Raw genomic sequence first — 27,409 nt, 5'->3', positions numbered from 1 at the left:
AGCATTATCAAAACACTGTATAAATGATAGTTTTTATGACACTTTGTGTATGAGAGAGAGAGACAGAGAGAGGGAGAGAGGGAGAGAGGAAGAGGCAGAAAGATAGACTGAGGCAGAGAAAGGAACTGGGACAGACAGGGAATCAGAATGTAAAGAGTTTTAGAGAGAATGACTTAATTAGACTGGAATGGATTCCTTGTGTGTATATTTAAAAAAAAAACCAATGATAATTTTAAAGAATAAGTTTGGGAATCATAGAATTAAGGGCTAATTCTACACTTTATTTTAAACTATAATCATTAACATATAGCTTTTTAAATAAGTAAGGTGTTATGCCAGTATTTCTGTAACTATTTTCAAAGTGTGTTGAAAGCAGTAGGACACAATGACTTCATCAATTTAGATAATTACTTTTGAAAAAGAGATAACAATAGACAGCCCTGAGTTACACCATCTTCTAATTCTATTGAGTCCTAACACTGTTCTCTTCCTCCAAACAGGGTTTGGAGGCTGATAATATCTTAGAGAATCATCAACCTATCTATGAGGCTGTGGAGAGAGAAGTATCACAAAGAAGATGAAAATTCCATTTTATCACTTCAGTTCAGCCCCTCAGTTGTGTCCGACTCTTTATGATCCCATGGACTGCAGTACACCAGGCCTCCCTGTCCATCACCAACTCCCGGAGCTTACTCAAACTCATGTCCATCGAGTCGGTGATGCCATCCAACCATCTCATCCTCTGTCATCCCCTTCTCCTCCTGCCTTCAATCTTTCCCAGCATCAGGGTCTTTTCAAATGAGTCAGTTCTTTGCATCAGGTGGCCAAAGTATAGGAGCTTCAGCTTTAACATCAGTCCTTCCAATGAACACTCAGGACTGATTTCCTTTAGGATGGACTGGTTGGATCATTTTGCAGTCCAAGGAACTCTCAAGAGTCTTCTCCAACATCACAGTTCAAAAGCATCAATTCTTCAGCGTTCAGCTTTCCTAATAGTCCAACTCTCACATCCATACATGACTACTGGAAAAACCATAGGCTTGACTAGATGGACCATTGTTGGCAAAGTAATGTCTCTGCTCTTTAATATGCTGTCTAGGTTGGTCACAGCTTTTCTCCCAAGGAGCAAGCATCTTTTAATTTCATGTCTGCAGTCACCATCTGCACTGATTTGGGAGCCCAAAAAATAAAGTCAGCCACTGTTTCTGTTGTTTCCCCATCTATTTGCCATGAAGTGATGGGACTGGATGCCATGATCTTAGTTTTCTGAATGTTGAGTTTTAAGCCAACTTTTTCACTCTCCTCTTTCACTTTCGTCAAAAGGCTCTTTAGTTCTTCTTCACTTTCTGTCATAAGGGTGATGTCATCTGCATATTTGAGGTTATTGATATTTCTCCCAGCAATCTTGATTCCAGCTTGTGCTTCATCCAACCCAACATTTTGCATGATGTACTCTGCATATAAGTTAAACAAGCAGGGTGACAATATGCAGCCTTGACATACTCCTTTCCTTATTTGGAACCAGTCTGTTGTTCCATGTCCAGTTCTAACTGTTGCTTCCTGACCTGCACATGATTTCTCAGGAGGCAGGCCAGGTGGTCTGGTATTCCCATCTCTTTCAGAATTTTCTACAGTTTGTTGTGATCCACACAGTCAAAGGCTTTGGCATAGTCAATAAAACAGAAGTAGATGTTTTTCTGAAACTCTGTTGCTTTTTTGATGACCCAGAAGATGTTGGCAGTTTGATTTCTGGTTCATCTGCCTTTTCTAAATCCAGCTTGAACATCTGGAAGTTCACAGTTCATATACTGTTGAGGCCTGGCTTGAAGAATTTTGAGCATTACTTTGTTAGCATGTGAGATGAGTGCAGTTGTGTGGTAGCTTGAGCATTCTTTGACATTGCCTTTCTTTAGGATTGGAATGAAAACTGACTTTTTCCAGTCCTGTGGCCACTTTAGCACTTTCACAGCATAATCTTTTAGGATTTGAAATAGCTCAACTCGAATTCTATCTCCTCCACTAGCTTTGTTTGCAGTGATGCTTCCTAAGGCCCACTTAACTTCACATTCAGGATGCCTGGCTCTAGATGAGTGATCACATCATCATTGTTATCTGGGTCATGAAGATTTTTTTAAATTGTTCTTCTGTATATTCTTGCCACCTCTTCTTAATATCTTCTGATTCTGTTACATGCATACCATTTCTGTCCTTTATTGTGCCCATCTTTGCATGAAATATTCCCTTGGTACCTGTACTTTTCTTGAAGAGATCTCTCATCTTTCCCATTCTATTGTTTTTGTCTATTTCTTTGCACTGATCACTGAGGAAGGCTTTCTTACCTCTCCTTGTTATTCTTTGAAACTCTGCATTCAAATGGGTGTATCTTTCCTTTTCTCCTTTGCCTTTCACTTCTCCTCTTTTCTCCGCTATTTTAAGGCCTCCTCAGACAACCATTTTGTCTTTTTGTATTTCTTTTTCATAGGGATGGTCTTGATCACTGCCTCCTGTACAATGTCTTGAACCTCCATGCATAGTTCTTTAGGCACTCTGTGTTTCAGATCTAATCCCTTTAATATATTTTACTTCCTCTGTATAATTGTAAGGGATTTGATGTAGGTCATACCTGAATGGTCTAGCAGTTTTCCATATTTTATTCAATTTAAGTCTATATTTGGCAATAAGGAGTTCATGATCTGAGCCAGTCAGTTCCTGGTCTTGTTTTTGCTCTTTGTCTGCAAAGAATATAATCAATCTGATTTTGGTATTGACCATCTGGTTATGTCTATGTGTAGAGTCTTCTCTTGTGTTGTTGAAAGAGGGTGTTTGCTATGACCAGTACATTCTCTTGGCAAAACTGTTAGCCATTGACCTGCTTTATTTTGTACTCCAAGGCCAAGTTTGCCTATCATGCCAGGTGTTTCTTGACATCTACTCTTGCGTTCCAGTCCCCTATAATGTAAAGGACATCTTTTTGGGTTTAGTTCTAGAAGGTCTTGTAGGTCTTCATAGAACCATTCAACTTCATCTTCTTCAGCATTACTGGTCAGGGCATAGACTTGGATTACCATGATACTGAATTGTTTGCCTTGGAAAGGAACAGAGATCATTCTGTCGTTTTTGAGATTGCATCCAACTACTGCATTTCGGACTCTTGTTGACTATGATGGCTACTCCATTTCTTCTAAGGGATTCTTGCCTGCAGAAGTAGATATAATGGTCATCTGAGTTAAATTCACCCATTCCAGTCCATTTTGGTTCACTGATTCCAAAAATGTTGATGTTCACTCTTGCCAACTCCTGTTTGACCCCTTCCAATTTGCCTTGATTCATAGACCTAACATTCTAGGTTGCTATGCAATATTGCTCTTTATAGCATCAGACAGCACTGTTTCTTCCTGCAAACAAGGTTAGCATTTTGGGCTGATAATATCTTAGAGAAATATCAGTCTATTTATGAGACTGTGGAGAGAGAAGCATCACAAAGATAAAAATTCTGTTTTATACCTTAGATAAATTAATAACAAGTATGGTAAAGTTCCTTTCTTGATAAAGGATATCAAATACTAATAGAAGCATGTTAGTTAAATATAAATTATAAGAAATATTTTCCTTTAAATTCAACAATCAGACAAGGATACCTGCTGCTAAGGCTCCTTTTAGTATTATTTAGAGAACATAGTCATCCAAGTAAGGCAAGAAGAACAAGTTATAAACAAAGGAAAGAAAGAAATAGAACTGCAAGTATCCATAGATAAGACACATACAAAACCCATGAGGATCTACTGACAAATTGCTGCTGCTGCTAAGTCACTTCAGTCGTGTACGACTCTGTGTGACCCCATAGATGGCAGCCCACCAAGCTCCCCCGCCCCTGGGATTCTCCAGGCAAGAACACTGGAGTGGGTTGCCATTTCCTTCTCCAATGCAGGAAAGTGTAAGTGAAGTCTCTCAGTGGTGTCCGACTCTTTGTGCCCCCATGGACGGCAGCCTACCAGGCTCTTCCATCCATGGGATTTTCCAGGCAAGAGTAATGGAATGGGGTGCCATTTGCCTTCTCCAACTGGCAAATTAGTGAAGTTAAAATTACAGGGTAGAACAAGGTTGTAGGATGTAATATCAAGATACAAGAAACCACTTTCTTTATTAGTGACAAGTAGGAAAATTTTAATTAAAAAAAATTTATGTAGCTACAAACCCCCCAAAAACTTAAGAAGAAAAACTAATAAAATTTGGACTAGTGAGGCTTCCCTGGAGATCCAGTGGTTAAGAATCTGCCTTGCAATACAGGGGACCCAGGTTGATTCCGGGTCAGAGAACTAAGATCTCACATGCCATGGAGCAAGTAAGCTGGCATGGCAACCACTGAACCCAGGCCTTCTGGAGCCTGCACACCACAACTAGAGAGTCCGTGTTCCACAGCAAAGGATCCCGTGTGCTGCCACTAAGACTGTGTGCTGTAAGCCTAAATTGCTTCAATCCTTTCCAGATCTTTGCAACCCTATGGACCATAGCCCACCAGCCTCCTCTGTCCATGAGATTCTCCAGGCAAGAATACTAGAGTGAGTTGCCATGCCCTTCTCCAGGGGATCTTCCTGACCCAGGGATTGAACCCTCATTTCTTAGGTGTCTCCTGCATTGGCAGGCTGGTTCTTCACTTCTAGCACCACCTGGGATGCATCCAAATAAATAAATAATAATTTAAAAAATTGGGATAGAGATTTATAAATAAACTTACAAAATTTTATTTAAAGACAATTATAAAGACCTCAACAAGTGAGAAAGAAAATTTCAAGAAACACTATATTATAAAGACATTCCTTCCCAAATTAATCTATAAATTCAATACACTCTCAATTAAAATTCTCTGAAGTATATGTGATAACTCAATTCTAAAATTTATCCATATATAAAATAACAAAAGTGCAATGAAAGTCATGTCCACTTTGAAGAAGAGCGACATGTTAGAGAGACTGTTCTAATATAAATGAAAATTTATTGTAAAGGTTCAGTAGCATGGGGTTGTACTGTCAGAGACCAACAATCTATGTATTTTAATTGGTGTTTGAATCATTTGCATTTAATGTATTTACTGATAGAGTTGAATTTAAATCTGCTCTATGTTTTCTATTTGTCCCTTCTATTTTCTTCTCTTCTGTTCTGCTCTTCCTGATTTCTTTAAGCTTACATGAATATTTTTCACTATTCCATTTCAATGTCTTCAGTGGTCTTTTGAATATATCACTTTGTAATTTATTAGCTATTATTCAAGAAATCATAATATATATACCTAACTTTCCAAAGTCTACTTAGAATTAATATTTTACCATTGCAAGTAAAACATAGAAGACTTCCAAACACATAGATTCTTTTAACCTCCTTTCTTTATGTTATAGATTTTATATATATTATATCCACATACATTAAAAAACCCACCAAACATTGTTATAATTTTTGCTTTGAACAGAAATACATATTTAAACACTTAAGAGTGGAAAAATAGTCTATTTTGTAAAATATTTACCATTTAGATGCTTTATTTCATTCCTGAAGTTCCAAGGTTCCTTCTGTTATAACTTCTCGTCAGTGTGAAAAACCTCGTTCAGCATTTTAAAAAAAATATGTTTGCTGATGAAGAATTATTAGTTTACTTTCATCTGAGAAGGCCTAACTTTGCCTTCATTCCTGAGGATATTTTCAGGAATGACGGTTCTTTTCATTCAAGACTATAAAATCTTGTTGTACTTTCCTCTGGTCGCCAGAGTGTCTAAATGAGATATAAGCCATCCTTCAAATAGTTTGCCCCTCATGTAATGTGTCATTTTTTCCTTCTCTGGTTGCTTTCAAATTTTCCTTTATCTTTGGTTTTCAGAAGCTTGAATTCAGTGTTTCTGGGAATTATTTTCTATGAACTTAAATCAAATTTTGGGATTTGCTGGGCTTCTTGAATCTGTAAACATATGTCTTTCACCATATTTAGGAAGTTTTTAGTCATTATTGATTTGATTTTTTTTTTCTTGCACCAAAAATTTTCTCTTTTCTAACTGGGACTCCAGAGACACAAATGTTATATATTTTTCCAATGATTCCTAAGGTTTTGTTTATTTTTTTAAACCTTTTCTTTTTCCCCTTTATTCTTGGGTAATTTGGATAAATTGGGTAGTTTATATTGGTTTATCTGTGAGTACACTAACTCTTCTAACATTTCCATTATGCTATCAAGCCTACCTAGTGAATTGTTTAATTCAGGTATTATGTCTTTTAGTTCTAAAATTTTAATTTGCTTCTTTTTAAAAATTTCTCTTTTTCTGCTGTGAGCTTATGTTTTTCCATGTATCTCATGAGTGTTTACGTTTATCTTATGCAAGATGGTGATAATAGTTGCTTAGTCTTTGTATAAACATTTAACTTTTGTTAAATTTGTTTTAAACTGCTTTAAAGTTTGTATTTCTGAATCAGGGATTCTATTGTATTTGAGTTTTTCTGAATCTCTTTTTAGATTTCTAGTCCACTTCTTTTTAAAGCAACTGGCATCTAGAAAAAAATCATTTCATTGTGAGGTATTAGGGTATTCTAAGATCACACCAGTCAAATAAAAAAACAGAACACTAGTTAGGACTTCTCTGTGGTTCCCGAATTATAATATATACTCAGATCTGTATGCCAATCTATAATTTTCACACTGGGAAAACCACAGCAGAACATCTCCTGTTTATTCTTTATCCCTGTGAATCCTTATAATAGGACTATTTTCTTATTATTCCTCATTGTTGTTAAGCTCTTGGCTCCAAATATTTATTGCTCGCTTGTAGTTATCTTCCTTTTCTCTAAGCACCTGTTAACCTCCAATTACTCACCAATTCCTCATTAGTTTTATAATGAATAGTCAATTTATGTCAATGCTAATCAAAATGACTAACAGAGTTCAGCATTACTTGGGAGCCTGTTAGAAATGAAAATTCTCAGCCTCCTTCCACAGACCTACTGAATCAGAAACTCCAAGGGTGGGGCCCAGGAATCCTCCTGGGCTGATCCCCCTGCCATTCTTTTGTGTTACTGTTGCTGTTCAGTAGCCAAAGTCCTGTCCTTGAACTGCAGCACACTAGTCTCCTCTGTCCTCCACTATCTCCCTGAGCTTGCTCCGATTCACGTCCACTGATTCAGCGATGCCATCCAACCATCTCATCCTCTGCTGCTGTCTTCTCCTGCCCTCAACCTTTCCCAACATCAGGGGAAAACCACAGCTTTGTCCATATGGACCATTGTCTGCAAAATGATGTCTTTGCTTTTGAATACAATGAATGTCTAGGTTTGTCATAGCTTTCCTTCCCTTTTAATTTCACAACTGCAGTCTCCATCCATAGTGATTTTGTGTACCTTGGTCTAAATGACTAATTCCTTAAGCTCGTTTGAGGGCTTGGGGGAATAGTATGGAGGAGGTGAATCTTATCAAATTTAAAGAGGGAGGTGGAGTTGGTGTCAATAGACAGAGAGGAGAGTGGTCAGAATAGGCATGGCAGGGGCTGAAAAGTCAGTGGTTTGGGGCCTAACAGTGGCTATCAGGTCTTTTGATGGTGTCAGATGGTTCAGACATAGAGACAAAGGAAAATGCTTGTGCATAAATTATTTTAGAAGTTAGAATTAGAAATTCATAATTATATGAATATATGAATTGTTAATGTCACGTTGTTTTGCAGAGCAACAAAGTAGGGAGAAATTTTTTCTGCATCTTTTTGGAGAATAGACCTTTTGCATCTTATTGGTGAATGGACAAAATCTCTTCGGTGACTTGACCATGTCATATTAATAGTAGAAGTTGAACCTGTAGTCAGAGTTTGGGCCCATCACACATTCTGTGATTTTAGCAATTGATAGGCAAGCCTAGACAAGTCCTACAGTGAGCAGTTCATTACCAACACTAATAACTCAAAAGACTTGATAACAGAATATTGCTTTATTCATCTGATAATGCCTCTTGTCACTAAAGTCTCAGAAAGGATGGTGACCAAGCAAAAGCTTATTGTAGAGACTGATTACTTGTTCAGGGTCCTAGGGGTAGTCCTGGGGAAGGTAAGTCTTTGAAAACCCCCTTATGCATTCAGGACTTTTAAAAGTGCCTATTTTCCTGAGACAAAAACTTCACCGTTTTAAAAAACTAGTTTGCATTAGAATTAAAAATGCAATTGTTAATCAATCCCAAATCCCCATAGAAATCTCAGGAGGAGTTTAGAGAGATTTGTTCTCCTTTTGCATTGCCAACAGGCAGACTAGACTTTGACCTGGGTGCTTGGGGATAGCTATGTCTGTATACTAGTTAAGGCTAGGATTTGAACTTCAGTGTTGACAAACGGTGTTAAGGTGGATATAACAGTCTCTAAAGCCAACTTTTGCATTTGAATGTAGGTAGCCTCCTTTCTTATTTTAATAGTCCCATTCATTTTGCTCTGGAAAACATTTCCATTTGGTTTTCTCATCTTTGTTTGCTTCGAAATGTGAGCTTAAAAGGCCTAAAAGTAAAAAAGACTAAGAGAGGGATTTTGTAAATCCTGAAGCAGAGATTCCCTAAAGCTGTTTACACAGCAGCAAGGTTACCATCTCAAGTGTCAGGAATGAGAAGACATCCTTTGGTGTGGGAGGGGGAAGGACGCCTTTTGCACAAGGACCTGGAGAGGAAAGGTGGGGGACATGACTGAAGTGGGGCGGATCAGAGGTTCTTTTTTTCTAAATCCAGAATGGGTAGGTGATGGTGTATCCCATCAATCGCATGAAGCTTACTGATGGGAAGCCAGGTCCATGAGGCAGTTATTCTGGGAGATGTTCTCCGTGTCCTTCTGACCACAGCCACTGGTTGATAGAGGAGAGCAACATCCAGGCCTGGAGAAAGAGTTGACCCTGCCTAGGAGGCAGGGAGGCTTCCAGTCTCCAAAATTCCCGGGTGGGGTGGATGGTCAGAGCCCACGAGGGAGATCCTTAAGTAGATACTCAAAACTGACGGTAGGGCACTGGAACTTCTGTGTCTGGGTGACAACCATCAGGCCTGGCAATGAGGTTCCATCCCAGGGAGCCTACCTGGACCATCATATTCTGTCAGGTGCAAAACTAAATTCATAACCTCCCTTTTCTATCAAGCAATCTATTTCTTCTTCTTGGAGTCTCATCATTATTATTTTTTTTAATGCCGTATTTACTAGTGGCTAAGAGACTGAGGTTCGCTCCTTCAGAGTCATGGTTTATGAGATCATGTCATGTTCCGATCCCTGCCTGCTTAGTATGGGCACCTCTTAGGCACTATAGCTGTGCACAATGCTCCAGAATCTAGGCAGAGGTGTTGTTTAGTCACTCAGTCGTGTCTGACCCTTTGTGCCTCCATGGACTATAGCCTGCCAGGCTCCTCTATCCATGGAATTCTCCAGGCAAGAATACTAGAGTGGGTTGCCATTTTCTTCTCCAAGAGATCTTCCTGACCCAGGGATTGAATCTGGGTCTCCTGGATTAACAGGCCTATTCTTTACCACTGAGCCACCAGGGAAGCCCAGGCGTAGTTAGCACAACTATTTTCTTTCCCTTATCAATGGGACCAGCCCTTGCCACCCACTCCTGTCCCAAGGAGGAAGGAAAAGCAGGCAGATGAATTGAGAAAGCCTCAGCCAGGACTAGAAATTCTCAATAGCAATGTAGATTTATGAGTTTATCTTATGTACATTTCTACCCTAGAAAAGGGAAGCATACTGTTTATGCTTTGTATTAACCAGCAGGTAGCAGAAAAAATGTTTCCTAATTTTTCACTCTGTCTTCATAACCAAACTCTACTATTCTGTTGTGGCTGACTTTATACAGGATTCCAGAGTAATAAATAACTTATTTCAAGCCCTCTTATATTTTCTGACAAATTCTCTGAGAGGTTTTGCTGCCCCTGTTAAAGCCTGAATCTGAAGTGTTGCCTGCTTATGTTTGCAACTGTTGGTGTAAGCTGTCACTGCTTAGAGAATAATCCATAAGAAAAGACATCATATTCCCTAGCATTTTTATCCCCCTCCACCTCTTCTTTTTGTATAGACTTCCAAAACTGCTTACAGCATAGGTTGTCTGCAAGGAGGAAACTATCTGGAGCCAATTTCATTATCATTAAGTAAAAGGAAACCCTTTGGGAAATCTTGGTGTCCTCACTGGGGAGTCATTGACTCTTCTCTAGGCTTCTCTTCTAAAGCCAGGCTTCCCTGGGATTGCTATCATCTGTAAAAACAGCTGGGTTTCCTCCTATGGGGATGGCTGTATGTGCCAAGCACAGTGTCCAAGAGACAGCAGATTTAGTGAGCTGCCATGGCGTGGGTGTGCCTTGGACATTGATCTGTTCCCCCATGGCCCCCAAAGAAGTGTTGGCAATATTTTCACCCATTGGCATGTGATGATGTAGAAATAGTTTTCTTGACCTGCACCACAGAGCTCCTCCAATTCTTCATCTCCACCAAAAGGCCTTCATTTACACCTCTGTTTATCTGGTGCTTTGGAGCAATGATGAGAGAGGAAAACGTAAGGGGGAAAACACTTTTGGGGTGTGAAAACAAAAGAATTTCCTTGATTCGTGATGTTTTTCATATTCTTCTAAAGTTGCCACTTGGAAATTCACTTAGCAGAGATGGGTTTACCTATTCCCAGAGATTAAGTTACCAGATGTGATTTTAAAGTATAATGTAAAAATAATCTGCCTGATATCAACATTATGTCTCCAACAAGAATGCTGCAAGAGAGGAGAACAGTATGTTAGAAACATTCTTTACATGTGTTTCTCTATACACATTCCTAAAATTGATGGGGATATCCTGTGCATTGTAGAAATCCTCAGTTTCACCTTTAATTTCCAAAAAACTGTCACTTGTGGGTGCATGTGAATTTCTGCAATAGAACTAAGTGCCCTTCTGTTTCTTTTCAGAGGCTATGCAAGGCAACAACCTGTGACCACTAGACCAAATCTTCCTGGACTACTGAGATTTATTAGAAGGACAGCTCCCTGCAGTGTCAACAAATCTTGAATCTCTGGCAAACGGACAGTGTGCACGCTGAGGATTATTACCATCATGCATTCACACATCCACAGAAACTTTGTCTAATTATGTCAGTCTTTGGGGTTGCACATTTCTTCCCAATGCTAGAAGGGAAGGTTATACTTACCCTTAAGAGCTATGCTGCTAAATGAGAGAACTGAGAAACTAGCCTTTAGAAATCTTGAAATGCTGTCCTTATCACTTTCCTCAAGTAACTGGCTTAGTTTCCCTCTGTCCTAACTGCTTATATTGAAACACACAATCCTTTTGTGGAAATTGCTACATCTTCTAAATCAATTGGAACCACTGGTTTTCCTCTGCTCCTCCACTACTCAAAAATCAGAGTGATTTTGGTTCCCAACATCTTTTGCTTTCTTCTGGGCACTTAAGCAATTAAATTAGGAAAGAATTCAGAAACAAGAGATGGTAGAAGGGGCTTTATGTAGAAAGAAAATAAAAGATTAAAGTGAGGAAGAAAACTCTATGAGAGTGAAAATGGCGAATGTCTCGAACTATATTCAATAATGTAGTTAGTTTACTGAATGACCTTTTGCACCTTAGTTAAGAAAAAGGAAAAGAACAGGTTCAGCATTTTCATCAACTATGTCAGGACTCTCCTAACCCCCAAATACCTCCATTGTCTGTCTCACGAATATTTACACTTCAGGATGCCTTTCTTTATCTTCAAAAATACCATGTGGAAAATGTTGATTTAAGGTAATGAGAATTTTTGTTGGAATGCAAATATGCCATCTATGAGGTAACTTGTTAAACCATTCTTATCCTAGAGAACAATAGCTCAACCAATTGTCTTACCTGGTTAATAGAATTCCAGGAGAATGGGATGAAAGAAAGGTCAGCTTTGAAGACGTTTGGGGTTCAGTTTATAAAAGGATCCCTTTGTGGGTTGCTATTATAGAAAGATAAAAAGTAGTAAGGCTGATGCTTGAGAGAAGAAGGAAGAGAGAAAGAGGAATATGCAGGAGATATTTACTTATTTAAAATTTTGCTGAGGAACTACTCTTGTCTGGGTTGTTCATGTGTAAGTGGACACAGCAATGGAAATCTTAAAGAATTCAGAATATCTGGAATCAGAAAATAGAGAACTAAAAATATCAGTTTCACTTTGCTTTTCAATTAAATTGCAAATGGGCAGAAGGGACTATTCTTGACCCTGGACTTAGTGAATAGTGAATAAACCAATCTGCAGAGATGCTAGAAAGAGCTTCGCTCATGGCATTTGTCCACGAAGTGAAAGAAAAACCTGCTTTCTACTTACAACAATACTGGAGAGAATTCTTGCTGTGATTGAAGAAGATTATTTAGCTCATAAGCATTCATCTGAAGTAAGAGTAAGCTTTTGCTATTACTTAATAGAATTATGTTAATAAATAAAGCAAATATGACAATGTCTGTGGTTATTTGTCTAATTTAAAACATTACATAATTTTGCCATTTTTCACTCTTTGTCTATAGTCATCAAAGTCTTCAAAGGAAAGGAGAGAGGAGAATTTAAAGACATAAGGTCTTCACACATTGTCATCAGTGTGGTGGGAAAAGATGTTAAAAATTGCAATTTGGATGATCAGCAGATTCAATTTATTCATGCTTTCTTTTTATCCAATAACCAAGACAATCAAAGGTTGGCTGTTTCACATGCTAGAAATGTCACATGTAGTCAATAGATAGCAGTCATCATTACTGTTAAGTCACGTATTTTGCTGGGAAATGCTGAACAGGTAGAAAAAGGAAATGAACTATCTTTTGATGCAACGATGAACACAACCCAATCAGCAGCAGAAATTGACAAGTTAAGAGGATCTTCTCACCAAAATCAATAAAGAAGGAGCTGTCCTATATTTTATTATATACTTTGTCTAGATAACCTGGAGTTATGGAAATGCTATGTATACAAAATTAAATTTTGTTTTATTTAGGATAGGTGAAGATACTGTGATTGAAATTGTATTAAGCATGAAAGTTTTGTAGAAGGCAAGAAAATGTAGAACACTATTAGTTTCATGAGTCACAGGCCTTGTTCGTGTATGTAATCTTTCTTTTTAAAAGATTTTTAAAAAATCTTTTTTAAAAAAAATATTTTTTTCCATGAAATTCATAAAAAACTCATCAGTTCAGCCCAGTCATTCAATTGTGTCCGACTCTTTGTGACCCCATGGACTGCAGCATGCCAGGCCTTCCTATCTATCACCAACTCCCAGGGTTTACTCAAACTCATGTCTGTTGAGTCAGTGATACCATCCAACCATCTCATCCTCTGTCGTCCCCTTCTCCTCCCACCTTCAATTTTTACCAGCATCAGGGTCTTTTTCAATGAGCCAGTTCTTCACATCAGGTGGCCAAAATATTGGAGTTTTAGCTTCAGCATCAGTCTTGGGTCAAATTGAAAGGTTTCACTGCCAGTTTTGTTTCAGATGGCAGAATTAAGGGTAAAATGAAAGAAAATCTTATTAACTGTATTTCACTTGACCCCAGGAGACAAACTCAAAAGTATATCAAAATGAAACAGAGATCTCCTCTCTTCCATCCAGTAATTTATGACTTCCATGCTTTTTAAGTCAAAATTGACAAGACTATTATCAGTTAACTTTTTTGTGCATTATAATCCTATCCCTTAACCCTTACTTCTAAGATGAAGTACTTCAAAATTCAATAGCAGTGCTTAGGAAAATGGTGAGTGACATTTTCTGGGACTCCAGTATTTCCTAGTACTTTGTCACAGATCTTCAGTGTCTCCTGGCAATAATAAACATAAAGTGAATTTCCTGTTCTTTCCTGAGTGCAAAATATTAGTCACTCACTTAGCTGTTCCCTTTGGACCAGAAGGCCCAGCCTCATTTAGATGAGTCATTTTGTGAAATTCTGAAGTAAAGTGCTAGTGAAATAAAACTGTTCTAAAAGGGGTTTTGTCAGCATGGTTTACACAGCTAATGGATGATGGCAAATCTTAGTGCCTGAAAGAGGTAGACATTTGAGTAAAAGTGAGCAAAATGGAACTTTCACACCCACTGTTTTCATAATAGTTTTCCAATGTGCTTTCTGAAATAACTATTTTTTTTTAAAGACATCGTTAAGGTTCTGTATACAAACAAAATGCTTTCTGACTTTGCAAGGTACACTTGATTTTCTGCTATCCTCTAAAACACCAAGAATATCATGTTGCTGTTGTTGTCCAGTCTCTAAGTTGTGTTCAACTCTTTGCAACCCCATGGAGTGCAGCACTCCAGGTTCCCCTCTCCTCCACTATCTCCCAGAGTTTGCTCAAATTGATGTTCATTGAATTGATGATGCTATACAACCAATTTGTCCTCGGCTACCCTCTTCTTCTTTTGCCTTCAAGCTTGCTCAACATCAGGGTCTTTTACAATGAGTTGGCTCTTCATGTGTATCAGATGGCCAAAGGATTAGAGCTTCAACTTCAGCATCAGTCCTTCCAATGAATATTCAGGGTTGATTTCCTTTAGGATTGATGAGTTTGATCTCCTTGCAGTCCAAGGGACTCTCAAAAGTCTTCTCCAACACCACAATTCAAAAGCACTAATTCTCTGGTGCTCAGCCCTCTTTATGGTCCAACTCTCATATCTGTATATGACTACTGGAAAAACCATAGCTTTGACTAGACAGACCTTTGTCAGCAAAGTGATATCTCTGCTTTTGAATATGCTGTCTAGGATCGTCATAGCTTTTCTTCCAAGAAGCAAGCATCTTTTAATTTCATGGCTGCAGTGACTATCTGTAGTGATTTTGGAGTCCAAGAAAATAAAATCTGTCATTGTTTCCACTTTCCCCCTTCTATTTGTCATGAAGTGATGGGGCCAGATGCCATGATCTTAGTTTTTTGAATGTTGTTTCAAGTCAGCTTTTCCACTCTCCTCTTTCACCTTCATTGAGAGGCCCTTTAGTTCCTCTTCACTTTCTGCCATTAGAGTGGAATCATCTGCATATCATAGTAAGTTTAATTTAAGTATAATTTAAGTAGGTCCTGCTGAATCTGAGGCTAGACATCCAGACCACCCATCTATCCATGAGTGTTTTAGGACAAACTTTACTATAGAAATTAGACGCTTAAAATGATTTTAAGAATGAAAATATGTGGGAAGAGGATCTTCTTATCCAGTGAGAAGACTTTATGGTGAGGAAAGAGAGAGGTTGCTTCTATGCATTATCATCATCATAATCATCACCACCACACATATACACACAGAAACACACAGACACACTCACAGAGAAATACACAGACACACACACACACACACACACACACACACACTGGATTAAGCAGGGCTGGACTAGGAGAATTTACATTTTCCAAAATGCTAAAATCTCTTCCAATACCTCCAGTGCCTTTTTCCTTCTTTCATAACTTCCTTTGACTTGGCCCTGCTCTGGGGCTGATCCAGACAAAGCTGACAATCAGGTAAGGTCTGCCTTTGTTTTTTGCAATTTGGCATCATATTTTTTTCCAGGCTTTCTTACTATCGTCACTGATGAGATCTCTTCTCTGATGTCTTCTCTTGAGCCACACATCTTCTTTCAGGCAACTTTCTGCTCCTCTGACTTCCATCAGAAATGATATATTCTGTGTTCTCTCAAACTCTTGATGCTAAGTAGCTTTGGCCGTGTCTGACTGTTTGTGACCCTATGGACTGTAGCCTGTCAGGTTCTTCTGTCTATGGAATTCTCCAGGCAAGAATACTGGAGTGGGTTGCCATTAGCTGCTTCAGGGGATCTTACCGACCCAGGGATCAAACCCTCATCTCTTATGTCTCCTGCACTGGCAAGCAGGTTCTTTGCCACTAGCACCACCTGGGAAGCCTTGATAGGTGACTTAGTAACAGATATGTGATAAATGCTTGTGGCTAAGATTTCAAAAAACAATTATGTCTTGGTGTGTATCTAAGCCACCATTTTAAAAGGTCAATTTGGGTTAATATTTTTTAATTCACAGGATTCACTCGGTGAAAATTGAAGATCTTCAGGCAGATGGGTCTTTGTTTCCTTAAAACTTGCCTCCTAGGGGATGACCTCCTCCAGTTTGTCCCAGGAAGTTACCCTTCCTCTCACTTTGACTATAACTCACACAGGATCCTGCCACAAGATGGGACGTATCTTCAGAGCAAGTGGGTGAACTGCCTGCTGGTTCACTATGGCAGGAGTGCTGGCCAGAGGTGTCTCAAGAAGCATGCCTCAACACTAATTCTAATAAGAAGCCATTGCTGACTCTGTAGAATTTGCAGACACTTAAGACATCTGCTGTTTCCCCTCATGTCTCAACTGCCCTACCATTCTTTTGCATTGTTTCATAGAGAAGTCATCATCAGAAACAAAATGACAGGCATTGGGTTAAACAGACAGTTTCATGTTAAATCGTCCCTTTTCCTTCTCTACAGTAGACTCTTTTCTCAGTATGAATTTGACATACACAGGATAGATGATCTCTTAAAATCCTGGACAGAAACATCTCTCAGTTGCTTTTGAGGGAAATAAACATGACACAGGAAAAGAAAATCTTTTAATACATTTGGTTGTTTGGCTCTCTTAAGCCAAAGCAGTTGGAACTGTAAATGTTAAATTTGGCTTAAAGCAATCCTCAGTGAGAAATACAACTCCAAATTTTGAAAAGAGAAAAAAAAGTTAAAACTTTTACTAACAGTTAATAGTGGTTATGTTTAAAACTCTAAAAGTGTGTAAATTCAACATTTCAATCTGCTGATTTGCCAAAGCATAATTTACTCCCAGTTCATAAACACACTGAGATACTCAGAGAGAAACATGTGGTTTTCTTGACGTTTATAGAAAATGGAAACAATCAATTCCTGCCTTCAGGGAGCTTGTAGTCTAAGAGAAAAGATGATCATGTAGTACCTTGGAAGAGGGCAGTTGTGTAATGAGAGCTGTCGGATACTGAGAGGCTTAACTGGGAATTATGCCTTCCTTACAAGTTCTTGGTTTCTTGTATGCAGATGCAGACATTCAGATGTGGGTGAATTATGACTTAAATCATGGGAAGGATTTGACATATTTAGTGGAAGCACTGACAGCTGTTTCGATAACTTGAGCTCTCTAGAAAGCTTTAGGGTCTTAGAGCCTGTGGATTTTTGCAGGAGAATGAAACTGATGCAGATTTTGTGAGGAGACATGGAGCATGTAGAGGTCAAGTACATAACAAATAGCGACTTAACCCAGAGACAAAAGATCGAAGTCTGTTCAACGGAGATTTTAGAGATATTTAAAGAGAATGGAGAATTCCTCCTCCCCACCCCATTACAGAAGGAATGCAAACTTATTGTAGAAAGCCTGGAAACTCTAGAAAGGCAAAAAATTAGAATAAAAGTTGCTTCAAATCCCATTAGTCAAAGACAACCACTATTATTGTACTGATATTTATCCTATGTCTTTTTCAATAAATAATGACCTCATTTGTCTTTCATAAGAATGGTATCATTTTTTATTAAATGTACTTTTTGAATTTGCTCTTTTACTTAACAGTGTATCCTGAACACCTGAAAAGAGTTTTCTGGGAAAAGGGTATTTAAGATCAGCTGAATAGAGAGAGGACTGGAAAGAACGAATTCAGTAACAAAAGCCAGTGGGAATATGAATGCCAGAGGTGGGTCTTATTATTATTATTATTTTTTAAAGCACTTAATGAGTCAAGTTCCAGAAACCAGTAAAAGAATTGAGAAGCAAAGACCTGATTTCCAGTTCCTCTTCTTATGAGCTAAGGACCCTTGACAAATTCTTAAACACATCTGAGTCTGAGCAGTAATTAAACTAATTAATTAAAATTGAAGCAAATTAACTGAGTTTTTTGTTATGAGTTAGAGTCTAGGTGCTGTTACATGCACACTCTTATCCTAACAGTAACCTTGCTGGGAAGGAATTGTTGACTACATTTCACAGGTGAATAGCTGGACAATCATGAAGGCTTATTTTCCCCATACATGGCAGAGCTGAGACCCAAGCTCAGATCCAGGTCTCTTTCCTCTGAATATGCGCTTCTCATCTGTCATGTATAAAAAGGGGCTAAGATTACCTTGAGATTCCCAAGTGGCCGAGTGATAAAGTATCTGTCTGCCAATGCAGGAGATATAAGAGATGCAGGTTTGATCCCTGGGTCAGGAAGATCCCCTGGAAGAGAACATGGCAGCCCACTCCAGTATTTTTTTTTTTTTCATTTATTTTTATTAGTTGGAGGCTAATTACTTTACAATATTGTAGTGGTTTTTGCCATGCATTGACATGAATCAGCCATGGATTTACAAGTATTCCCCATCCTGATCCCCCCTCCCGCCTCCCTCCCCATCCCATCCCTCTGGGTCTTCCCAGTGCAAGAGCCCTGAGCACTTGTCTCATGCACCCAACCTGGTCTGGTGATCTGTTTCACCCTTGATAGTATACTTGTTTCAATGCTGTTCTCTCAGAACATCTCACCCTTGCTTTCTCCCACAGAGTCCAAAAGTCTGTTCTGTACATCTGTGTCTCTTTTTCTGTTTGGCATATGGGGTTATTGTTACCATCTTTTAAAATTCCATATATATGCATTAGTATACTCTATTGGTGTTTATCTTTCTGGCTTACTTCAGTCTGTATAATGGGCTCCAGTTTCATCCATCTCATTAGAACTGATTCAAGTGAATTCTTTTTAATGGCTGAGTAATATTCCATGGTGTATATGTACCACAGCTTCCTCATCTATTCGTCTGCTGATGGACATCTAGGTTGCTTCCATGTCCTGGCTATTATAAACAGTGCTGCGATGAACATTGGGGTGCACGTGTCTCTTTCAGATCTGGTTTCCTCGGTGTGTATGCCCAGAAGTGGGATTGCTGGGTCATATGGCAGTTCTATTTCCAGCTTTTTAAGAAATCTCCACACTGTTCTCCATAGTGGCTGTACTAATTTGCATTCCCACCAACAGTGTAAGAGGGTTCCCTTTTCTCCACACCCTCTCCAGCATTTATTGCTTGTAGACTTTTGGATAGCAGCCATCCTGACTGGCGTGTAATGGTACCTCATTGTGGTTTTGATTTGCATTTCTCTGATAATGCCACTCCAGTATTTTAGCATGGAAAATGCTATGGACAGAGGAGCTTGGTGGGCTACAGTCCATGACATTGCAACAGAGTCTGACACAACTTAGTGACTAAACAACAACAGCAAGATTACCTTACTTCATTGTGTGTGATGACCTTCTACATATGAGACTTTACTTTGTAAAGTGTCAAACACAACAGATAAATTTTGTTCCTTATCATCTGTAACAAATCCAATTTCAAATCCTCCACTTGAATGTGTGCTCTGATCTCTGATAATCGACCCTTCCAACATTATCAGCTGGTGTGGTCCTAGAGAGGTATATTCAGTCTACCTGAGCTGGCACTGTGGTGTGCAGTGATCCTTTTATTTCTCCTCTTTTTCTCAACAGCTTTACACTGTGACTCAGTAAAAGTTGGTGTCAGTCTGTATCCTGATGGCGGACCCAAAATTTCAGCAAGTTACAACATCAGAGTGTGCTGCAATGTGGCCAAAAATAAACCACATTCCACACCGTGTCCAGATGCTTTGAAGAAATCTAAAATGACTTTTTAAAGATCGCTTTAGATAAATAAAACTTGAGCTAGCGAAAGAAGCCCTTTCCAGATGTCCAGCCAGGAAACCCCAGGTGCAAGTGAGTCAGCAGACGTGTTGTCTCATCTGAGATGGCACGGGGTCCATGTGTCCACACACAGCCAGGCCGTGGCTGAGGTTGCGGCCATGCCCACCTTTAGATGTGGCCAGGCTCAGGCTGATTCAGGGAGAAACAGTGCTTCTCATTGAGTCACGAGCCCGTCCAGGAGTTTGGCTGGACTTTGCTTGGGGAACTTGCCCAGGATCCATGGTCCAGACCTGCAACCGAGTCCAGTGCAGCAGAGCAGGTGGTCTCTAGGAGATGATGAGATAACGGGGAGGGATAAGTCACTTTTCAAAAGGTCCAGTCAATGCAGGGAGGTTTTGGAGAAGAGCTTGAAATTCAACAGACTGACCTAAGAACAGATACAAATGTGAGGGAGATTTATTAAAGGCTCTTTATCTTTCTTCTCCCTGGATCTCTTTCCGTAGGTAGAGGAGTGACTTAGAATGTGACCAGCCAGGCTTATTCAAGCTGGCTGACTTATACTTTATCCTCATGAAAGTTCTCTTTAAGGTTTGATGTGCACTTGGCAGCTCACAATCGATTAAACCTGACGATTAATTCAGGTAAGTCTGTCTTTTGGTAAATGCACAGCAAGCTTTCCAGGGTCAGTGCCATGGGAGGCACTGGGTATGCAGTAAATCAGGCACACTGACTCTGAGACATTGTATTAGTTTCCTTTTGCTACATGACAAATTACCACCGACTTAGTGGTGAAATCAGCCTCCATTTATTGTCTCACAGTCCTATAGATCAGTAGTTTAGATGGGGCTCAGTTGGGTTTTCCCCTCAGAATCTCAGGAGACCACAGTCAAGATGTTGGCAAAGACTGCTGTCTCACTGGAAGCTTTGAGTCCTCTCCCATGTCAGCAGAAATCAACTCTTCGCAGCCATGAAACTAATGTCAACTTGGTTTTTCAAGGACAGTAAATGAGTGATTCAGGGAACACCTTGACCTTCTTCCAAGGGGGTGGCCCACCCAAGATACTATTCCTTTGATTAACTTAAAGTCAACTGATTAGGGACCTTAATTGCATCTGCAAAATTCTCTCACCTTTGCCATATAATAGTGAATAATGACAGGGGTGATATTTCACTGTATTTACATGTCCTACCCACACGCAAGGGGTGGAAATCTCTGAAATTTGGAAATCCTGGGGCCATCTTGGAATTCTGCATACAACAGATATTAAATGAGTAACTGAAGGAAAAATTATTAAACCATTATAACTCACAAAAAACTCTGTAAAGGAGAATTATAGGTTCCCATCAGAATGGTTAAGAGGGAGGCTCAGCTTCCTGTAAGAGGATGGGGAGACTTCCTGAGACCTGCCAGTCAAGCAAAGCTAAGATAGAAAGGGTTGGGAGAGGAAGGGAGCAGAGCTGGAATGATAGGACATAGATTAGGTTAATGAATATGTCTAAAATAAAGTGAACTCACTCACTGGCTCTCCCTATTATTCCCAGAAAGTGAAGTTGAGCATTTTCCATGTACAAGGAAGCTGGCAAAAGATCCAAAGGGCTCCTTTGTCCACTGCTTTTTCTGGAGAACGTAGGGGTATCTGTCTGTAGAGGGTCTGGGTTTCCCCTACAACAGGGATATGAGGAGCAACAAAACAACAAAATCAAGGTCAGTTCTCAGAGTAGGTAGCATTGGGTAAGTCTCACACATATTTTGCAAGCTGGCAAACCTCTGTAAGCCTGAAATTGTGGGTGGTTCCATTACTTGCAATGGTGAATTTAGAACTGAAAGTATTTTCTTTGTCTTTGAACACTAAGACAGCCTTCTCTCTGATCAGAGTAAATGCAGAAAAGAAATTTAAAAATACATATTCAGGCTGGAAATTGGAATGTTCCTGTCAGCACTTGAAGGAACCTAGCAGATGGGAAGTCTCATGCCCACCCTTTAACAAATATGTACTGATTTCTGCAAAGAGTTGTGAAATCCCACAGTGTCTCTAATGTACCTTTACCCCTCTCATCCTATCCACCAAATTCAACTTGGTTGCCAAAATAGGGGGGAAAGATGAAATAATTAGAATTGACCCAATGCACATGAGTACCTAAACTATATGCCAAATTTAAAAATGGAGAGGGTTTTAATTTGATTAAATTATAGGTCTCTTTCCACCAAATTCCCTTTCCATAAGTTGTAGTAAAATGTCTTCTACTGGAAAGATTCTGGAAAGATGATTTGGAATAAAAATGTTTGAGAGCTAAAGTACAAAAATTTTACTTGTTAACTAATTTTACCAGCAACTTCAACAGAATACAAGGACAACCTCAAACAGGGACATAACAGTTGAAGCTCTTTAGAATCTTGATATCTATATCACTATCTGGGAGAATGTGTTAAGTATGTACCAGCCTTCATATAAAGAAAGGCTTCCGTGTTGGGGGAATGGCAAAATAGTCCTGGACTATACTTCTTCACAGAGAAGGAAATGGCAACCCACTCCAGTATTGTTGCCTGGAGAATCCCATGGACAGAGGAGCCCGCTGGGCTACGGTCTATGGGGTCTTGGAGGGTCAGACACGACTGAGTGACTTGACTTCACACTTCTTCACTAAGCCAAATGACCCCTTGTTTTCTCCTTGTTTCGCTATATTACTTTTCCCTTGTTGCTGAAGTGACCCAGACGTTTATTTTCTATCCTATCTTCTTCACTGACCTGTGACTAGGTCAGTGTAAGCAGAATGGAGATGGGTTATTGGGAACAGCTGGGAACAAGTCTGCTGAGCGTCATCAGGCGGCCTCCCTGCTCCCTATGACTAATTCATCAACACAGGGCTATTCGTCACCCCATGTTCCCTGAGACCTTGATGACCATATTAGGTAGACACAAAGGAGAGACTCTGAGACTCAGTTTGGATATAAGAGGTGGTTCGGCCATCTACTCACTATTCAACTATTATTTTGTACACAGTTATTAGCAGGCACTGTCTCCTATTGACGTTTCAGGCATTGTATTGTTCTTTGCCCTACCAGTGGATCCTCTTTACTAAGGTTTTGCTTTCCTAACTCACTTGATCATAAAAATTCATGGACATTGTCTTCAAGATTGGGCTTCTCATGTGGCACTATTGTCAAGATTCTGCTGTAGGTGTTCAGGGTACATCAGTGAATACAACAAAGATCTCTGCCTTCATGGGCTGATATTCTACCAAGAGGATGAGACTCTGGATAATTTAGTCTAGCAAATTGTGCAATGCTGTATAAGGGTACTGGTACCATGAAAGAAAGAAAAAAAGCAGGAAACAGCCATTGGATATGTGAGAAGGTAGCCACAATGAGCTTCACTGTTAGGGTAAAGTTTTAACAAAGACTTGGAAAAGGTGAAGAATTTTGCAGTATCTGGGATAAGAGCATGTTAAGCATAGCAAACAGCTAGAACAAAGACCCTACCTGGGGAGGGACCTGGTGTGTTTGAGGAGCAAGGAGTGAGAGAGAGAGGACATAGAGGTAAGAAGGACTGGAGTGAGATGAGATCAGTTAGGGCCTTATGGGTCATTTGGAGTGTGATGGAGAAACAGTGCAGGGTTTTGAGCAGATGGTGACATAGTATGAGATATTTCAATAGATTCACTCTGGCTAATGTTTTGAGAATAGATTGTCAGAAGACAAATATGGAAAAGACCATTTTGGAGAGCATTTGGCAGTATCTAGACAGGTAGTGGGCTTCCCTAGTGACTCAGAAGATAAAGACTATGCCTGCATTGCAGGAGACTCAGGTTTAATCACTGACTAGGGAAGATCCCCTGGAGAAGGGAGTGGCTACCCACTCCAGTATTCTTGCCTGGAGCATTCCATGGACAGAGGAGCCTGGTAGACTATAGTCCATGGGGTTGCAAAGAGTCAGATATGACTGAGCAACTGAGCACACTTGTATAGACCTAGTAAAACTAGAGTTTTGCCTGCTCTGGAATCCAGAAATTCTAAGCACCAGAAGAGAAGCCCTCTCAATGTATACAAGGAGAGATGTATAGGAATGTTCATTGTGGCACTGGCAGCAGACACAAAAAATCAAAACAACCCCTTAATGGGAGAGTGAATGAGTCAGCAAGGTCCCCTGGAGTAGGAAATGGCAACTCACTCCGCTATTCTTGCCTGGAAAATCCCAAGGACAGAGGAGGCTGGTGGGCTACAATTCATGGGGTCACAAAGAGTCCAACACATTGAACATGCACGCATGCACATGCAATGAAACACTCTCCAGCAATTAAAATGAATGAAACAGAGTTGTATTATCAAGATGGATCCATTCCTCAAACATAAAAGGGAATGATAAAAATCTAGTTGCAGAAGGATAGTTACAGAATGATATCAAGTTTAAAACACCACAAAAGCATTTATGGCTATGTATGTGTTTAGTGAAAATAGAGTATCTGGTTGTCCAGCTGTTAAGTCTCTGTGATTCCACTACAGGGGGTATGGGTTAGGTCTCTGGTCAGGGAAGATTCCACAGGCGATGGCCAAAAAAAAAATTAGGACATCAAGTGAAGAATATCCATTTCCTGAGAATAATTATATTTTTCAGGAAGAGAGACTAAAGGATTTGGGGGATGTGTGTAGAAAGAATTTCAACTAAACCTGCCTGCAATTGTATTAGTGTTTCTTTCCCTCTTTTATTAGAAAGGTTCAAACCTTGCAAAATATTAAATTTCCTATCCCTTTTACTAAAATGAAATCAATAAAAATAAATAAAATAAATAACAAGGAAAGAAACAATTTATCTGGCAATTGAATTTTATCTGTACCTCCAAAACAGCATGCATAATATTTACTAGTCCATGTAGTTCTGTTTTGCAAGTTGCTGCTGCTGTTACTGCTAAGTCGCTTCAGTCGTGTCCGACTGTGCGACCCTGTAGACAGCAGCCCACCAGACTCCCCCATCCCTGGGATTCTCCAGGCAAGAACACTGGAGTGGGCTGCCATTTCCTTCTCCAATGCATGAAAGTGAAGTCGCTCAGTCGTGTCTGACTCGTAGCGACCCCATGGACTGAGCCTACCAGGCTCCTCCGTCCATGGGATTTTCTAGGCAAAAGTACTGAATTGGGATGCTGTTGCCATGTAGTTCTGTTTTGCAAGCATTTCCAATCAAAACTGTAAATTCTTCCTAAGTATTCTCAAAAAAAATTTATGCCTAGAAAATTTGTACTGTTTTTCTCAGCATTTAGCAACCTTTATCATGGTGGTGGTACGTGATAGCCATCAGAGTTAAAAGCAATGCTTGCTGCTGTTCACAATAGCCAAGACATGGAGACCATCTAATGGCCAGTGACCAATGGATTGAGAAAATGTGGTACATCTATACCATAGAATACTACTCTGCCATAAAAAGAACTAAATAATGCCATTTTTAACAACACGGATGCAACTGGAGATCATCACACTAAATGAAGTCAGAAAAAGAATGACAAATACAATGTGATGTCACTTATGTGTGGAATCTAAATTATGCCACGAATGAACCTATCTATGAAATAGAAACAGGCTCATGGACATAGAGAACAGATTTGTGGTTGCCGAAGAGGAGAGCATTGGGGAACAGATGGAGTGAGAGGTTGGGATCTGCAGATGTAAGCTATTTTAAAAAGAATGGATAAACAACAAATTCCTACCATATAGCACAAAAAACTGTATTCAATATCCAGTGATAAATCACAATGGAAAAGAATATGAAAGAGAATGTATGAATGTACATATTTGAATCACTTTGCTATACAACATACATTAACACAGCACTGTAAATCAACTACACTTCAACAAATTTTTTTTTAATTAATAAAAAATAAAAGTCAAGAAAACAAATAAACAAAACAAGCAACGCTTGCTGGCATTGTGACTGCTGCAGAAAGTGCCCTTGGCCAGGCTCCCCGGGTTTTTTAAGTTGTAATCACTAGTGGAGATGAACAATTAGTGGCCCCAGTCCTGCAGGGTCAGGTGGCTTTCTTCTACTGTTTGCAAAAGCAGGATGGAGCAGTTTAGGCAGCTTAAGTATTATTTGGAGAGTTGTAATGGTATTAGCAGAGGGACAACCTGAGCCAAGTGTATTTTAGCAAGTGACAAGTATGTTGCTGTAATATATTGATAATCATTTTTCTTCTTCTCTGTCTCCCTTTTTCTTCTGCCTTTATATAAGAGGCTTCTTTTAAAACAAGTGTTTTCAGATTGGAGTATGTTATGGCAAAGAGCCCAGAAGAGGTGGATTTAGTGCACTGAAGCCCTGTTTTCAATTATCAAGAATCCACGAAACCACAGTCCTAGGTTTTAGATGGGCCAATTTAAACGTTTGCCTTTCCAATGTAAATGTATAAAATATAAGCTGCTCAGCAGTACCAGAATCTTTCTCAGTGACATGGGTCTCATTCCTCTAGCAGAGGACCTGCTACACACAGGCTTATCACAGAAATAGGTTATAGGGTCTTCATTAATATGTCTGCAAACTGATGAGACATTAGGATATGCAATTCATTTTTCTCTAAGCTCTCACCCATCATTCTCAATGTGATATATTTCATTATGCTAATTTTTTTCTCCTTAAAAGTTCCAGCACATTTTCTAAACTCAAAGAAAATCTGTTAATGTTATTAATGCTTTATTAGATTGCTATATAAGGACTACAATTTTAATATAGAAAGTTCCTCACCTGAAGTCACATGACATAAAGAGAAAAGGAATGGCATGAGCAATGAAAAACAGACAGAGAAAGCAGAGAAAATATCTATGGGTTGCCGAGTGATGACAGAAGCAATGATTGTGTGTTTCTTATGTTGGGCCCCACCCATGTTGGAAATTCAATAAGTTGAATTTTGGCAGCAGTGGAACATGCTTGTGCAAAATTTGACCTAAATATTTGCAACAATGTCCAGTGTTGGCTGTGCTGTTTTATATTCCTTCTCCCTCTCTATTTTTGTCCCCTCCCAGGTTTTTCAAGATTTATTTCAAAGAAGTCTACTGGTAATCTGCATGGAGGCCACCATATTCTTCCATGGTTTCTCATGCAGTTTGGTAGAAAGAAAGAGCAGTTCAAGTCACAGGTCACTCCAAGTATGACATATATCTGAGAGCATCAGTTTCCCACTTATCATGGGGACGATGACAACACTCATGCCTTGACCTCAGAGTGTTGCCTGGGGAAGTCAGTGGAAAATACAGTGAAATGATTTGTAAAAGTCACTGTGATATTTTCATTGTCAATTCTACTAGTACAGTTACTAATACAGTGATGAATTAAACCTAATTTATTCCACTTAGTGTGCTCTGTCTGGTATGGGAGCCACTGGCCAAAGTGGCTATTAAAATTAGAATAAAGCAAAACCAAGTAATATAAAAAAGTTAGTTCCTTAGTCTGACTAGCTTCTCAGTGTTAACAGCTACCATTTTGGACAGCATAGGTATTGGAACATTTCCTTCATTGCAGACAGTTCTGCGAACAGTGCTAGTGTTAAGTTTTAAAGAAGAGACTTAATTTGCTTGAATATAGCACTGTGTACAAATACATTTCCTTACTAGCAGCCTGACCTATGTGTTAAAGGAGACTCAAGTTTTTTTTTTACTAAGTTTGAAACCTAGCATCTCAGAGTAATAAAGAGCTCAAGAAATTAATTTTTTTTCATTTATTTTTATTAGTTGGAGGCTAATTACTTTACAATATTGTAGTGGGTTTTGTCATAC

This window comes from Odocoileus virginianus, chromosome 30 (genome assembly GCF_023699985.2).
Source record: "Odocoileus virginianus isolate 20LAN1187 ecotype Illinois chromosome 30, Ovbor_1.2, whole genome shotgun sequence".
Classification (NCBI taxonomy): Eukaryota; Metazoa; Chordata; class Mammalia; order Artiodactyla; family Cervidae; genus Odocoileus; species Odocoileus virginianus.
The sequence above is the reverse complement of the archived record's forward strand: the minus strand, read 5'-3'. Positions refer to the sequence as shown.